Below are 16,420 nucleotides of genomic sequence, written 5' to 3'. Positions count from 1 at the left end.
CGTCCATGCAACAAAATTACGTAAAAGTCGGCTGCAGTTAATATGTTGTTTAATATTTATTTTCTTTTGGTTCTTTGTTTTGATTTTCGTCACATGTCTTCTGTTGGTGACCTTGAATGCTATGTGGAAAAGGTTTAAGTCACATGTCTTTACGCCAGATGCATTAATACTCACGTGCCCTCGACAATATAACTTTGTCACTTCCGCGAAATTTGTTGATCAATTACGACGATAAAGTGAACTAGTTTTACAGAGGAGGCATTCGTGCCAGTTAGGTCTCTGCTTGTCCCAAATAAGATCGGTGCATAGTATGCAAGTGCTTCGCCTTGACACTGCCGTGGCCTGGAGACATTAGGTGACTCGGAAGCCGGGAGTAATTGAAGTGGATCGTGGGACCCTGGGTAGCTGGGACGGTGGCTGGGACGGGGGAAATATCATGATATACTTTCTCCCGGTTGGTATGGTTGCGGTATTCGGTCGTTGAGTGTTGGTGGAGTGAGGGACGGAATGATGTTGGTGGTGGGGAAAGAGGTGGGAGGGGAACTGGTTTTTCTCGATGAAGGGAGAAAACAATAGTAGCGTTTTGGTTGGGTTGAGAGCAGGCAATGTTACCTCGATCGATACCAATGCTCCCTGCATGATATGCGAACAGGGTTAACCTTTATGGTGAGATGGGGCATTGAAACTTATCCAATTAAGCCCCTTGAAATTGTCGACTGACACTTCCAAGTCATGAGGCTCATTCAAATTTGTATCAATAATTAATTCATCGATATTAACATCTTTTGTAATTGTATTATTTTTTACTATGTGACCAAAGTGCAAACTAAATAGTACATTTGCATTTTTTATGTTGAAAAAAAGTTGATGCCAAACGTTTTAGCTGTAAAATCTCAGTCAAAAAGGCTTAAATTTCTACCAGTGGAATCCAATTGTAGAATGAAAGCTATTTTACACTTATTTCACATCTGTAAAGAGAGGGTTGTACAAAGAATCCAACATTGCATAGTGAAAACAATCAAAATAGAAGAAATGTTTTTGATAGGACTAAAACTTCTTAAAGTTCCTTTAAATGTGTGTAGATAACATAAAGTGATTCGCTGTAAATTATTTTCTATTTTGGGGAGCCTTTAGTTTGATCCGTAAAATCTTTAACTTGAAGCAGATAAGGTCACCAGCCAAACCTCTGAAGAAGCGACCAGCAGAGTTCGCTGAACGTCGGGATACAACCTGAACTACGCGGTAAGACCCGAAAAAGTTAATTTTTTTATAACAAAATAATGTTGACTACGTCTGTTACCATTTCTCAGGAATATGTATGCAGTGGACTTGATTCCCTTACCTTATTAGTCTGTTCATAGAGGGAGAAATAGAAAGGAATGAGTACAGTGAGTTGTGAGATTTTTTATTTATTTTTAAATTGATTCGTAAAATATTAAAATCGAAGGAGGTTAAAATGTGTGGTAAATAGTAAACCGAGGTAGAGGAGGCTATTTTATTGGAGTGCAAACGTCTATTCTCAGTTAAATTTCTCCAAAATATTGGCCAAAAATCATATTGATAAGAATTTAAAGAGTAAATTTTTTATGTAATTGCTGTTGAATCTGGAAATACTTCATACTAGTTTTATTTCGGTCGAACATGAAATAGTTATGACACTTTCTATTTTATAGATTCAATGAGCACGGCTTTCGTGTAGTGAAAATTCAACTAAATGAATATATGCAACCTTTGTAAATTGTAACAGAATTTTATTCGGTACGACCCGTTTCGACGGTACTTACTTACGGCGTAAGGTACTTGAGAAAGGTATGGAGAATGACGTCTTAGCGTCGAAACGCGTCGTACCGAATAAAACATTCTGTGAACATTTACACATGTTGTATATCTTCATTCTTTTTCTGTTACGTACGGTGGACTTGATGACCTTACCTAATTAGACTGTTTATAAAGAGAGAAATGGAAAGGGTATGAGTATTCTGGGTTGTGAGATTGCTCGAGGACGGGCAGGTAGGGGTGTGTTGGTTAGGGGTATGAGGGAAGCGAGAAGGAGGAAGGGAAAATTGCCCGGGAAGTCACGGTGGAGAGAGCACGGTGGGAGTCACGTAGTGTGACGCTGGCCAGAGGAGAACTCCTTTAAGTCTTTTGCCCAGCGCCGCGGCGGCCGACAACTCTTCGTGCCGGCGACGGATTCACTTCCTCGAGAAGTTGGTTCTGGGTCGACCCAGGAGTTCCAAACGCCCTTCGTTGGGTGCGCTCACCTGTAAACTCTTCGGAAGGAAGGAAGCCCTATCTCTCCTCCACCGTTGTTGTTTTTTAGTGTCTACTGTTCTTGGCGTGGGTGCTGTGGTTCCTGCTACGAACCCACGGTCGCTGCTGGCACAACTCTGGAACGGTTTGGGTGATGTGAACAGGGTCTTGGGTGTTGAAGGTGGCGTTTGTTAGTGGTGTTATTATTTCCCGCCGGTGCTTCGTGTAAACTTTTTCGTGGAAGGAAGGAGTTCATACTCGGATTGCTTGAATGATACTTGAGGACTACAGAATCTCCTGCCTTGCGCCCATTTTTGGGATATCCTGCTGAAAACTGCGATATTTTGTGTCACTACGTACGGTGGCGCTACTCTGGAACGCTGTGGGTGGCGTGATCAGGGTCTAGGATGTTGAAGGCAGTGAGTGGGTTGTTATTTATCTCGCCCGTACTTTGTGCTAACTTTTTCGAATCAGGAAAGTTTTCATATTCCTTTGCTGGCGCTTGAGGATTTTTTTTTTTTAATTTTTCACCATATATATTGCGCCTATTTGTGCGGTATCTTGGTGAAAAATGTGCGAAATTAAGTGTATTTACCTACTTAAGATGGCTTAACTCTGGAACGGTGAGAGTGATGTGATCAGGGTCTAGATTGATGAATGTGGTGGTTTGTTAGCGGTGTTATAATTCCTCGCCGGTGCTTTGTGCTTAGTTTTTTGCACGAGGAAAGAGTTTATGCTCAGATTACCTGGAGGATATTCGAGAATTTTGCCAAGAGGATTGATGCGTCAAAATTGGACCCTTGAGTTTTTCTGGTCAAAATCCACAGCAAGTTTCATTCATAGTTCGCTATCTTTTGAAGATCATTGCAGGCTAACTATCTACGATTTCTCTCCGACATAGAGGATGTATTCAATTTTTTGTAAAACTTTATCCTTCTCAGATATTTCTGGTTGCGTCGAAATTTTAAGTCCATGTTAGCTGGCTGGAACGTAGAAAAAGCTAGTGCTTGCAAACCTTTTGAGTGGCTTATCAGCGGGTGTTTCTGTTTCCGTGAAAGTAAAAGGTTGAGACAATCAGGAGTGACCGTAACGAAAAGTGAAGCCAGTTGCGTGTGCCTTTTGTGTCTCCGTATCTGTTTTCCCCAGCTTTCTTTTTTTATCTTCCCATTAGTGAAAAGATTTGTTTGTTTCCCTGTCAGCGTGCCTGTGGAATTTTGTGTTGAGCTTACAGAAGCTTCAGGATTTGTTTGGCGTCATTATCTGTTCTTCCGGCTTCAGTGTTTGCATGTTCAAGTGAAATTCATATCCTTGGAGATAAATGGATAAACCTAAGTTTTGGACGTCTCCAAGCCATCTTCGTGACATCTAAAGATTCGTGCTCTTAATGGACTACCGTGAAAAATTCTGCCAGCACGTGAGGTAAGGGATACGTCTAGCTTGGACTTCTAAGTTACCTACCTTTGAGTTTTATTTACTTGTTTTGTTTTCGCATAACTTATTTTAAAGCAGCATTGGGAGGAAAGGGGAATACATTCGTGACATTTTATTTTTTTAAGTGATGAATCATTTTTCCAAGTGCTATCAATGAACTTCTTTATATTACTGCTTGTAGTGGTGAACTGATTCGCACAATAGAACTGATTTGAGTGGATCTTTACGTCCTCTTCTAAGTGGCTCTAGGTGGTACTAGTATTTTTCTGGGGAGCGTCATATGTGACATGGTGTCTTAGTTTTCAAATTGATAATTTAAGAACAGTGAAATATTTATTGCTAAACATTTCATTATTTTTTTATTTTTATGCAAAACAATATCGAAATATTCAACTGTGGCACATTGCTTCGTATGGTTCCTCTTGAGGGGATTTCCTTTAAAACACCTGATAAAAAAATCTTTTCTTATGGTTAATTGATTTTTTAAGAATATCGAAAAATTAATCTTTTTGCGAAACAAAATAATTGACTATTTTATGCAATGCAGTTTTGAAGCAAATAAATGTGCATAGCTTGTTACAGTTTCTTTTGAAAGAAATTCCTGAGAATTGTAAACTTCTAGGGAAAAATCTTTTTCTACGGTTTGACTTCCCCGCTTTCCGGCCCGGTATTTTCTGCTCTACTCAGGAGAAAGCTCCCTTGCATTTCGAAACGATCTTCATTGTCTTTTCCTCGCTTGCCGCCACTTTCCCACCTGATCCGAGAGCCCTTGCTCTGAAAAGCCTGCGAAGTTCTTCAGGTCGAATGCTTAAAGGAATTCTAATTAATTCTCTGTAACCGATGATTTTCGCCTTGCGTTGCGGTATTTTCTAGCTGTAAATAATTTTGTTGCGTACAATGAAAATAATTCGCAATTACGCTCCGCAGCAATGCATACCACCAGCGTGGTAGTTTTGATCTTTTTGATTTATTTTAAGTAAGAGGAACAATATAAACATATCCTTACATGAAAAGTTTGGACATATTTTTTAAAATATAGCATACGTAACTGCAGGGGCGGATCCAGGAGTTCTTTCTGGGGGGAGGGTCACAAGCAAGGCCGTATCCAGGATTTTGTTCTGGGGGGGGAGGGGCACAGGGATACCTCGTAATACAAAACGAACGTAATGATAATGGGACCGTATTAAAAATCTTGCATATTTTTAAGTGTCTGGGGGGAGGGCACGTGCCCCCGTGCCCCCCCCCCCCAGATCCGCGTATACGTACCTGCAATATTCATTTTCTTTTCTTCGCCTCGGAAATTTAAATCGACCATTTAAAACATCAAAAAGTTAGTAAAATTTAATTTTAAATTTTACTAATTTTATTTTGCTAGTGACGAGATGAAGAAGGCGACCGTTTCGCCGTTCTCATAGCTTTTCATGTGTTCTTATTCACTCTTTTGACCGTAGAAGCTAAACGTTTACGTTTCAACAATTTTAATGATTTATTGTTGTATTCGAATAAACAATGAGTACAACGATATATGACAAGACCCTATGAAGCTTCGGAAGGATTTTATAAAAATGCTTAAAGTTCAGCGTTCTACCTTTTTTGCGCCGATAGTAGGCTATAACTATCCCACGAAACCCATTCTCAACCATCAATGATCGTAAATGAACCTTATAAAGTTTAATTTTTTTATTTCACGTTGTATAGCCTGCAGTTACTGGGAATTATTCTCTTGGTTCTCTTGGAGAGTTATAATCTTTCGATCATAAGTGCAGTTTTTCTACCCTGCTTTAGCTGTACTGATACATTGCCAATCGTTCAAATATAATTTGGAAGTGCGCGTCCTGAAGTAGACGAAGGCGCACCTTGAATTTAAACTTTAAAAAAAGTAGTTAGTATTAACTGTATTAAAGAGCTCGATGTCTTTTATGAACATTTTTGATGTTATTAATAACGCAGCCACGTAACAGTAAAGATAAACCCTAGCCTTAAGTGGTGGGAAATGCTTGTTTTCCTTTTTGAAAGACTTTTAACATATAATTTTTTACTTGACACAGAGCTTGACTTCAGGGGTTTTAGGGAATAAACTCAATCGCATTGTTCTATGATTGCCCTTTGGTGACGTTTCTTGTCGAAAGCGATATTTGTGCCTGTAGTTAATCGAGAAAAATGGACCCTTTGTGCGTTTAGGTTTTATAAAAATCGGTTAAACGGAAAATGATGTTGATCATAAAATTAAAAAAAAAATAAAATTTAACTGGGGAAGTATGTACTTCAACTTTTGGGCAGCACTGTAAAGGGAAATGGACACAACATTATTCATGGATATTAGGAAGAGAATTCGTTTTGCGAAGGAGGCGTTCATGAACAGGAATGACGTATTGTGAGGAACGTGGAGTGTTAGAAGGAGTAGTGGAGGGCCTGACTGCAAAGAAACACTTAAGCGCGCGGATAGATGGACGCTACGAAAGGAGGGTCAGAAAAAATCCGTATTTGTTGAGATGTGGATATAAAGGAGACTGGAAAAGTTAAAATGTTCAAATCGGAAAAGGAACGTGGAAGCGCGTGATATATTGGGCGAGGTTAGGATAAGATTAAGAGGAGATTAATACGGAGGAGACGGAGCAACTAAATTCAGGGATTACTTACAATGAGTATGAAAGGATACTGAAAATCTCGGGAAAGGGGGAAAGGGAATGGGATTTATGGATGAAATTTAAGCGAATAGGGCTTATTGTGGATTGCTGGGGAAAGTTAAATTTGGAAGCTGGGGGCAAGTCGAGGTGTTTCCTTATTTGCTCCATGTGAACTTACCTTAACCGCTTGAATATCACTTAAATTGATAGCTTATAACTATAATACGAACCTTATTGCCATGTAATTAGCTGATGGTGATAAAAAGGACTCGATTTTTATTTTTATATCTGTTATAGGTACTCTATTTCTTCTGATCAGTATTGGATGGGAGAAGGAACTTCTCAATCTCACACCCGGCTAACAAAGAATTTTTAATATTTATTTTCGCCTTGCGACTAGTTGTCAAAGGGTAGAGCAGACAAAACCCTGTTCAAATTCTGTGATTCCGTCGAGTCCAATGCCAATTGCAGCACGTGGAACAAGACACCAGGGCGGGCTCGCAGGGTTACACTCCCGGGCCGGGTTTTAGGCTTACGCTTCTTACGCCTGCACCACGGAAAGGGGGAGGATATGGAAGGAGAAAGGAAGGAGGCACCGCCGCGATAGGAGCCCGACGATGCATCCGAGGAGTGGATAGGAGTGGAAGGGATGGGATGAGGAATCCCGCACCGTCACAAAGGCGGGCGAATCCTACTACTAGCGAAACCATTGCTTGCTGTTTCTACAGAAAAGAAAAAAATTCCTTATGAGGAAGGAAATTTCTACGATTTATGGTAGACGCCTATTGCAGCAGGCGGAAGGCTAGAATTTCCGATTGCGTTTAAGAGAATACAATGTAAACGAAATAAATGTGACTAGTATGGAAAGTTCAACCGCCGCGCCGTGAATAGAGCAAGGTTCCTATAATGGTGAATTAAACTCACCATTGAAACGAATACATTTTTCGCCTTGGAGATTTCGCATTTTTCGCCTCTCTGCCTGCACTGTAAAGTACTCTTGTAAAGTAAATTATTCCTGCGTGCACTTAGATAGTTTATCTAGCACTATGTATTTTCACTGAAGTTTCAGCCGGCCTCCGTGGCGGCAGGGTAAATTCCTCGCCCACCAGACCGAAGGTCGCGGGTTCGAGTCCCGACTGGATAGGTTGCCCCTACCCAGGGAATGGTTGTGTGTGATAGTTGTTGTTTCATGTAATTTCCTCCCATGTAAAAAGCCTAAAACGAATGTATTTTCGGGCGGTGAAAATAAATAAATGCTAGCCATTCTGATTGTTTTTAAAAATGGTGAGATGTCATTTCTTTTCTTAAAATCTTCAATAATGTAATTTGTAATTCTCATTTTTTTATTGGAAACTTAGTTACTGCTGTTATAGCTGTTTCGTGGGGCAAAACAAGGGCTTCAGTCCTCTTGATGTAACGTATTGTTAAATTAATTGTATGATTGCACATTAAAATCTTAAAGCTAAAAAATTTCGTTTTTCGATGTTTATTAAAACTCTTATTTGACGCTGATAAACGAAAGGTCTTTCATTCAAATCCTTCGAATCCAGCGCTATTTTGGTGATAAAGCCTTTTTCGTTTGCCGCATTTTCATTCCCTTTGGAATGAAATCCACGAAAGGCTGTCGTAAAGCAGATTTTAATCATGGGATCAGGTGGGATCCTGAGATTTGACAGCTCTCCGAAGAAGCAGTTATGTTTCCCCTCAGCTGTCGTATTTCGAACCGGGGCTTTTAATTAGCCTCGGTGCTTGAGAGATACTTCACTGGGTAGGTCCAATTTCGCAAAATCTTCGTTGAGTGGAAAATGAGTCAATATAATCATCGACGTTCATTTTGAGCGCTAGCTTTACTTTGGCTTAATCTTTCTTCAACCGGCTGAAATTATACACTTTTCATTGATTAATGATTGGAAACCCATAATTTTGGTAGCACGTCTGAATTGTTAATAGCTAATTAATTGAAAACCGTTCTTAGTCAGTGATTTATTTATTTTTTGCATGTCATGATTGTTAAGTTATTTCTGCAAAGCAAGTTTTTCCTCCCATTAAAGTCATACTTTTCATGTTGTACAAGTCATACGTCAAGTTTACTTATATTTTAATGTTGCGCCACTATGCATTTTTCTGGAAAATTCTCTGCACCTGCTGGTAAATATAGTATGCACTTTGTTTCTGCATTTCTACGGGTTTAGTAACGCGCAGTCATAGTTATATTTTATTGAATATTCTCGAAAAGCTGTTTAACTTGCATGTAAATTTTCAATTGATAGCGTCATTGTTCAGCCATTAAAATACAACTTTGGATAAGCTGTTCCACTCAGTCGTCTAAAAATTTACCTTAATTTTATATAATTTCCACATAACCATAGGTTACCAATATAATTGCTTACTGAACCAGAAAAGCGAGTAGTTTCATCATAATAATGTTGGTCTATTTGTACATATTTTTGTAAATATTGGTACATATTTGGATAGATTCATGTATGTAATTTGTCTCTCCTCTACTTATAAATTTGGTAACGATATTTTTATAAAATGATATACATCAATTTTGTACACTTTAATACATATTTATAATGTCTTTGTCTATTTTCACTCTTTGGTTTTACTCTTGATAAGTTGACTTCATTTTGAAAATACATTCTTTCATCAGAAGACACTAATACCTACCAATGATCTTTATAGTGTTCAGGCTCTCTACCTCTGATATTAATACCTCTTCAGTTATGTCTAGCTTAGGTCATTAAATGAAAAATGAAACCTACCCACGACCTAAGTATCCGAATTTATTGCATTCTATGGCGGTTGCTTGGCTATTTTAAATGCTCAATCAAATCATTGAAGCTCTTGGTTAAAGTAGTGGTAAAGTAGTTTAAGCGCAGTGTTAAAGTTCGACGAAAAAAATCCTTTATTCTACATGTAACCAAATCCATGCGCGCATTCCTTTGCTAGCTGTATTGAGATTGATGTTCCTATTTCACTGTGAAGGCTCACATGTTATTCAAAGGATTAGTTGAGGATTACTTCAGGCTCGGACTTAAACGTGCTATCCTGTATTCTTGCGCCGAAAATGTTCCATTCGTTATCTTTTCGGATTCGAATCTATGTGCGATTGGAAATGGAGCACAGTGGCGCCTCCGATGTCGGTTTGAGTAACGATTCGCGAGGGCAAGGCGGCGACGAGTTATACATTTTTTTTCCATTCTTCGTCCGAAATTTAATTTGGTTTCGTTGAAGAAATTTTTTAACAGAATTCTCATCTTTCACCATTACTACGGCAAGGGAACCAAACGCTCCTGTGCCATCGAAATGGGTTTTCCAGATTATATATGCATGCGATATCCTTCATAGTGAGAAATGATTCATTTTTTGTCGTTCTACGGGGTGCTTTCCAATTAAGTTAGCATTTCTCGGACCTGCCATCATATTTATCTCCATTAATTTTTTTTAGACGATGGGAGATGTAGTGTTTCCACTGACCCTCATTAAAATGGACAACAGTTTTGACCTACATTACTTCATTGTTTCCCGAAAAAATGGAGTGTATATTGTCTTGACGTTAAGCAAAGGTTTGTTATTTTGATTTTAATTTTGTATCTTCCATGCAAAATAATTTATCAAATGTGTGAACCTGTAAACTTTCAAAACAAGGAAATTTAAGTGTATGTGACGCGACAGAATATACAGAAATAGAGAGAGCATCATTATTAATGATAGGAGAATAAAACTATATCTGCATGGAAAATTAGCTTCGTTCGACTATATGAAATCATATTGTTAATCTGTGTTGTACATTATCATTAAATGCGTAATGATTAATGAACAGAGCTTAAATGCATATCAGATTTCTGTCTCTTGATCTTTCTTGGTGTGCACGTTGATTTCACTTTCACATTTTCTTTTTGTGCTACTCATTACGTTGAGATTACAGAACTTTCAACTTACCGAATGAAATCTTTGTGTTTTCCCTCCAGGTGTTGTTGGTGTATTCATTCCCTTCGCCGCAAGCATATATGTTAATTGTTAAATTCAACTCATCTGCCGAGAAATATGTGTACTAAATACTGCTTTTTATAGAATGCTATGAAAATATTATCATTTGAACATTCCTCAGCTCACGTTTAGATTTACTTAACGTTTCTCATTAGGGAATACTTATAATTCAATTATTGATATTTTTGTTGTTTTATTCGTAGAATATTAATGTTCTGTGTCTGAAGTTGTATTCATCTTATGAACTACGTTATTCATAGATTCCGTTTTGAGCGTAATCATCGTGATTTAGTTTATATTCCTTAAAAAATAAAATGTACTGTTAATATTTAATGATGTTTACAGGAAAAGCTAGAGTTCATTGATTTCTTTTAAAGGCAATCACTGGCATTTGTCCGAAATGTAATGAAAACATCTGTCTACACTAGCTTGATCATATGTATTTTGACATGAAGTTTTTAATCAGAAGCTCGTTTTGTGAGTACTGAGGTTGCTGAATCCAAAGTTCGGACATTGGCATTTTCATTGGACTCCTGCTTCACGTTAGAATTGTATTCCATTTATCTTCTCTTTTCGCCGTTGGCCGCATGGGCCCTATTCGCATGGCCTTGTGCATTCGATCCTGTCGCTGCTATCGGTGCTGAAATCACCGCTTAGACGCGTAAAACCATGCTTCATACACACAAAAAGGTTCCTTTTGAAGTGACTCAAGGATTCCATTACCTCCCGAATCATGACATCTCCGTACTATCCGTGCGTGGGTAGATGGAACGCGAACTTTCGTTCCTGCGAATCGTTTTCGCGAACTCAGCTCCAGCCGACGAAATCAATCGGTATGCAAGTCGTCACAAAAAAAATACTGTCGATGCACACCATGCCATCTGATAGCTGCATATGGATGATTCTGAATCAAACCAACGCGCGAAAAGACCCAGGATCCATCAGCTGCTTCCCACTTCTCTGTGCATATTTTTTTCTAGGTCATATAGCGTGGCTGTAACCTTGGAGGGATGCAAACGATCTTGGCTGCAGATTCAATCATAAAGATTCCCGGAAGGACCCATTTTTATCTCTGGCGTTGGAAACCGAGCGAATGTTTTTTGATCTAACAAGAAATTATCTGAGTTTGATTGGAATTTTTTCATGCGATTGATTCAAACGTAATGCACACGATGCACTACTCTCAGGGTATGAATATTGTGATGCAATGGATTAATGATTTTGTTTAAAATTTCATCTTTCTCCGACATTTGTTAATTTATGGTTTTGTAAGCAGGTTGTATTCACCGTTTTAATATGTAGTTTTATCTTATAGTTGCCTCTCTGTAATGAAGACAGTTGAAGAAGAGAATGTGTCATCCTTCGTCATGGTTTCTTCCGTAGCTTACTAAAACTAAGTATTCTCTCCCCTTGTGGGTGAGCGATAAAGAGAATCAATGGAATCATTTCCTCTGTAGAGCCGTATTTATAACAATATTAATAAACATTTAATATCGTGGACTCATTTGTCATTTAGACGTTGATAAATGAACTAACAAAATAATTACATTTGCAAATAAATAAAATATAATAATAACTACAACTCAAAACCCCTGAATAATGTGTACACGTAAAGTGAATAGATAATACAATAGCACCTAGAGTGAATAAGAATACAGCCATGCAAAAAATGCTGCAATGATTTCTCTTTTCATTTTATTATGTTGGAATTTATTACGTTGAAAACTTGTATTTTAAAACTTGCCAAGGATTTAATCTTTAAAATCATCCGGCGGTGAATTCCAGCTGCGGGTAATAGAAACTGCAAACGATCTATGGTATGTATCTGTGCGATGATGTGGGGTAGATGTGTTCTTATAGAACGTTGCAGTACACTTCTTTTGAATACGAATTTCTTGAACAAATACGGGGGGGATATTCAGGCTTTAGGGTTTTATATTCCGTAATTAGGCTAAAATAGGCTCGTCTTTTACATGCTTCTAGCCATTTGAGTTTTATATATACCTCAATTATAGGGCTCCAACTTTTGAGGTAGCATACTTATGTTAATGAAACGTTCATTGCTACTGGAAGTTTACGGTTATTATTTTTATCTACATTACATCTTATACTGCAGAAATAGTCTAAATGTGGAAAGATTATTGCGTAGTATGTTGAAGGGAAGTTGGTTTTTGGTCTTAATCAATTAATGAATGTTCCCGAAAAACTTACTTCAAATGCTTTGGCGTTGCATTTTCCAGCCCATACTTCTATCAATAAAGGAACCCAGTTTTTTTCATGTTCTTCGCAAGGAATGCGTGGGTATTTGGTCAAAATACTAGGGAATTGAATCATGTAGTAAGCAGGGATGGCAAGTGAAACGAAACGAAAATGTTTCGTTTCGACGCGGAGCGAAACGAAAATATGACGCATAGCTTTAGATTCGTTCCCGCACGAAATTAAAATCACCAAGGAATTTAGTTTCGTCTCGGGGCGAAACTTTACTCCCGGGAACGGAACTAAATTAATCGTCACTCTGCTGCTCACAGTTAAGTTTCGCTCCCAAAAGTTGAGTGTAGGGGGATAAGATGGAATAGTTTTGACCCATTACGTTTGACATACGGATAGGTGAAAGCATTAAGGTTAAAAATCGAATAGCCAGTTTCCGTTCACCGTTCTCCTGTCAGTGGTAAAAGTATGAGTTTCCCATGCATCTAATGGCGGTAGGCCGAACCTCTACTTCATTCAACCATACTTCGTACTCGGTGTGTATTTCGAAACTAAACTGCTGCTAATGGCTAAATTTCGATCCCAGAAGTTGAGTGGAGGGGGATAAGAGGGAATAGTTTCGACCCATTACGTTTGACATGCGTGTATAGAGGTTAAAAAATCGACCTTAAAAATCGAATGGCCAGTTCGCGTTCACCGTTCTCCTGTTAGTGGTAAAAATATGTTTCCCCAATGCCCCATGCATTTAATGGCGGTAGGCCACACCTTTACTTCATTCAACCACATTTTGTACTCGGTGTGTGGGTCGAAACTAAACCGTTAGAAGGTGAAGCATGTGGTTCTTCCGGTGCGAAACAATATCTGTGTTTCGTTTCGCCCCATAATTTTAGTATAGCTCGACCCGAATTAGTTTTGACTCCGATTTTGTTTCGACTCTAAGTTTATTTCTCCATGTTTAAATCCTTTTCGTTTCTGCATTTCGCTCTCTGGAACGAAAGTGTTAAAATTTTACTGGTTTTGACTTTCGTATAGTATCGATTGCCATTCCTGATAGTATGTAATGTAAGGTTATTAAGCTTATACTATTCCATGAAAATAATCAATGCTCCGCGTTCTTGAAAATTGGGGTCGTTTCTAAATTATCTTTCTGACATAAATAGGTTTTTTCTCTTTTTTCTGAATGAGTAAATGCACTAGTTCATGCTTGCGAATCATTCTGAAGGCAAATCCAACGCTCAAAAAGGGACGTGACCTATCGGGTTTCCACTTTTTCTTTTATTCTGGGTCATATTGTGTAGCCTCCTACGTAACCTTGGGGGAAGAACAAACGATTCTGGCTGCGGATTCAATCATGGGGATGCCCGCTAGAACGATCTCCGAACCAAACAAATGTTTTTAGATCTGCCCAGCAATGATACAGGTTTGCTTTAGAATTGCTCCACGTGCATGACCCGAACGCAGTGTGCGCGTTACTATGCACCAAGGACGTCAATGTTTTTAGGCTGAGAGATTTATAATCATGCTTCAAGTGGTATCTGATCTGACATGCTTCATCGCTATGGGTTTTAGCAAACCAAGTTTGCATTCATTCCATTCGTAGTTATCGTAGGTATTTTTGTAATAATAACCGTTGCAAAAGGAAACGTGTAATTTTTTGTTATTTTCCTTATACAGAACTTATTCAAAATTTACCTACTCATTCTTTGCGGGTGAACAAAATGGAGGAACTGGTTTTGTGTCTTTAGAAGGTTCTTTTAACTGCTTGGATGCATTTAACTAAAATACATGATTTAAATGTAACTACTTCTAATGTAACCTTCCGTACAAGAGTTAAAACTTTTTTGTGTCAAGTACTTGAAAATTGGGTATGCTTTCGGCATGTCTTCTAAATCCTTCAAACGAATGCGGTAACGCATGTTTTTAACGGTTGAAATTATCGATCCCTCCATTAGGATGATGCTACAACAAGAAACAGAGCTGAAAACGTGTCGAGAACCTTTCCGATTACTTCAGTGCACATTTATTTTATTGTGGTTCAAAAGCATGGTTTTGTGCGCAAACTTACTGAGGTACGAACGATCATGGCTACAAAAACCATAATAGGGTTTCCCACAAGAACCTATGTCTATCCAAGGCGTTGGAAAAAATAGATATTTTTCATTCTAATCAGCAGTTTTTAACGGTAGAGTTTGGAAGTTATGCAAATTAATGAGAGAATTTTTTTCCGAAGGATCCATTCGGGTTCGGCGAATTAAAAAGTTGGGGGTTAAACCCCCCCCCCACCCCCCAGAGCTCAGAGAAATGCTTAAGTTTAATCCATTTTACTTAACTGGATTGATATTAATAATAGAATAGTGTAAGGATTTAAAAAATATCCTTCAGAAAGCCGCAAAACTCACCATTTTGAACAATTTATCTTAAAATTCCGCAATTTATTAATCTCGCACCTACCGCTTATCCTGGTGGGTATTCCATACCCTCACACACTCCGGTATAGGTTGCACCTAAGACTTAATTCCTGGCTTCGCCCCTTTCCTACATCACTGAGTTATTGAACTTAAATATTGGTGCAGAAAAATTATAATACTTCTCACATGGCGCAAATAACCTTGGAAGTTGGTCGCATCCGCCAGCATAATGCCATTATCTCTATCGTCTCAGGCTCAACTTTGAGTAATTTTATTTAATCGTTAATGTAATGAATAACTTTGTTGTATTCTACCAATTTATTTTTACGTACGACTAGTTTCAATGCAGCGAGTGCCTGAGGATGACGCTGTTGCGTTGAAACTAATCGTAGCTATAAATAAATTGGTGAAATTCTATAAAGTTTTTAATTTCATCGACGATAAAATGCCATTTTATACCAAACGTGGGTACCCAGTTCTCAGTATATCCACATTAGTATCACATTTTTGCATTGCCAACTCCAACGTGCGGTCAAAAAATGTTTTTTTTCTTTATTCTGTCCTTCTCGCTTTAGTTTTTCCTCGCCGTTCACTTTTTAATAACCACCATATAATCAAGCCCTCCTCCAACCCCTGCACTTCCCATTTCCGTCCGAGAGGGGCACTGCAATTATGCCCGTCCACGTCATTTCCGGTCGAAATCACACCTACGGAATCTTCTTCATCTCCCCTTCGCACGGCCATTTCCTTTTCTTCCCTTTCAGAATGACCTTCTTCCTTTGATTCTCTCTATTTCTCCCCTGTCTTTGCGTATTTCTGCCTTATTTGCCCACCATTTTCTTTCTGAGACCTCATTTCCTACTATTCAACTAGATGCAACTCGCAAATGAATACCTGCGCTGCCTTTTTAAGGAGAGAATATAGATATTATACGATTTTAATTTTTCCTGGTGACTAATTGTGACGAATATTTCTCGGGTTTGCAGCCAGGTTAATGCTTTTGTGTAAGCCGACGTTTCGGGAGACGACTTGTCTCCTATCCTCAAGGCTGTGTTACTTTATGGAAGTCCAATTTCACACTGAACCGGATCGACCGTTTACCGAGGACAACAATGCGGCTCAGGTGCCGTCCGATTGGCTGTAGGTCTTTTGAAATTCTTCACGTTCAATCCTTATGTTTTTTATACAGCTGATTACAGGTCTCCATGTATTGCTAAGATGAAAGCCGGTGTCCCGATGGAAATTTTTGGGATTGATGTTGATCTCTATTGCGTCCTTAATTATGTGGTCCCAGTAACGTTGTGCGTGGCATTGGATTTTTGTATCTTCTCATCTAATAGCTTCTTAGTCTTCATTAATGCTGTGTTCCGCCACGACCGACTTTTCTGGTTGCGCTAATCTGAAAATCTTCGGTGTTCTTTTAGCCTCGTCTCAATCGTTCTCAATCGTTCAATAGGGATATTGTTAATACCCCAACGTGCGGCCAAGACTTTTACTCCATGC

The sequence above is a fragment of the Ischnura elegans genome, chromosome 8 (genome assembly GCF_921293095.1).
Source record: "Ischnura elegans chromosome 8, ioIscEleg1.1, whole genome shotgun sequence".
NCBI classification, from domain to species: domain Eukaryota; kingdom Metazoa; phylum Arthropoda; class Insecta; order Odonata; family Coenagrionidae; genus Ischnura; species Ischnura elegans.
This window is presented reverse-complemented; position numbering follows the sequence as displayed.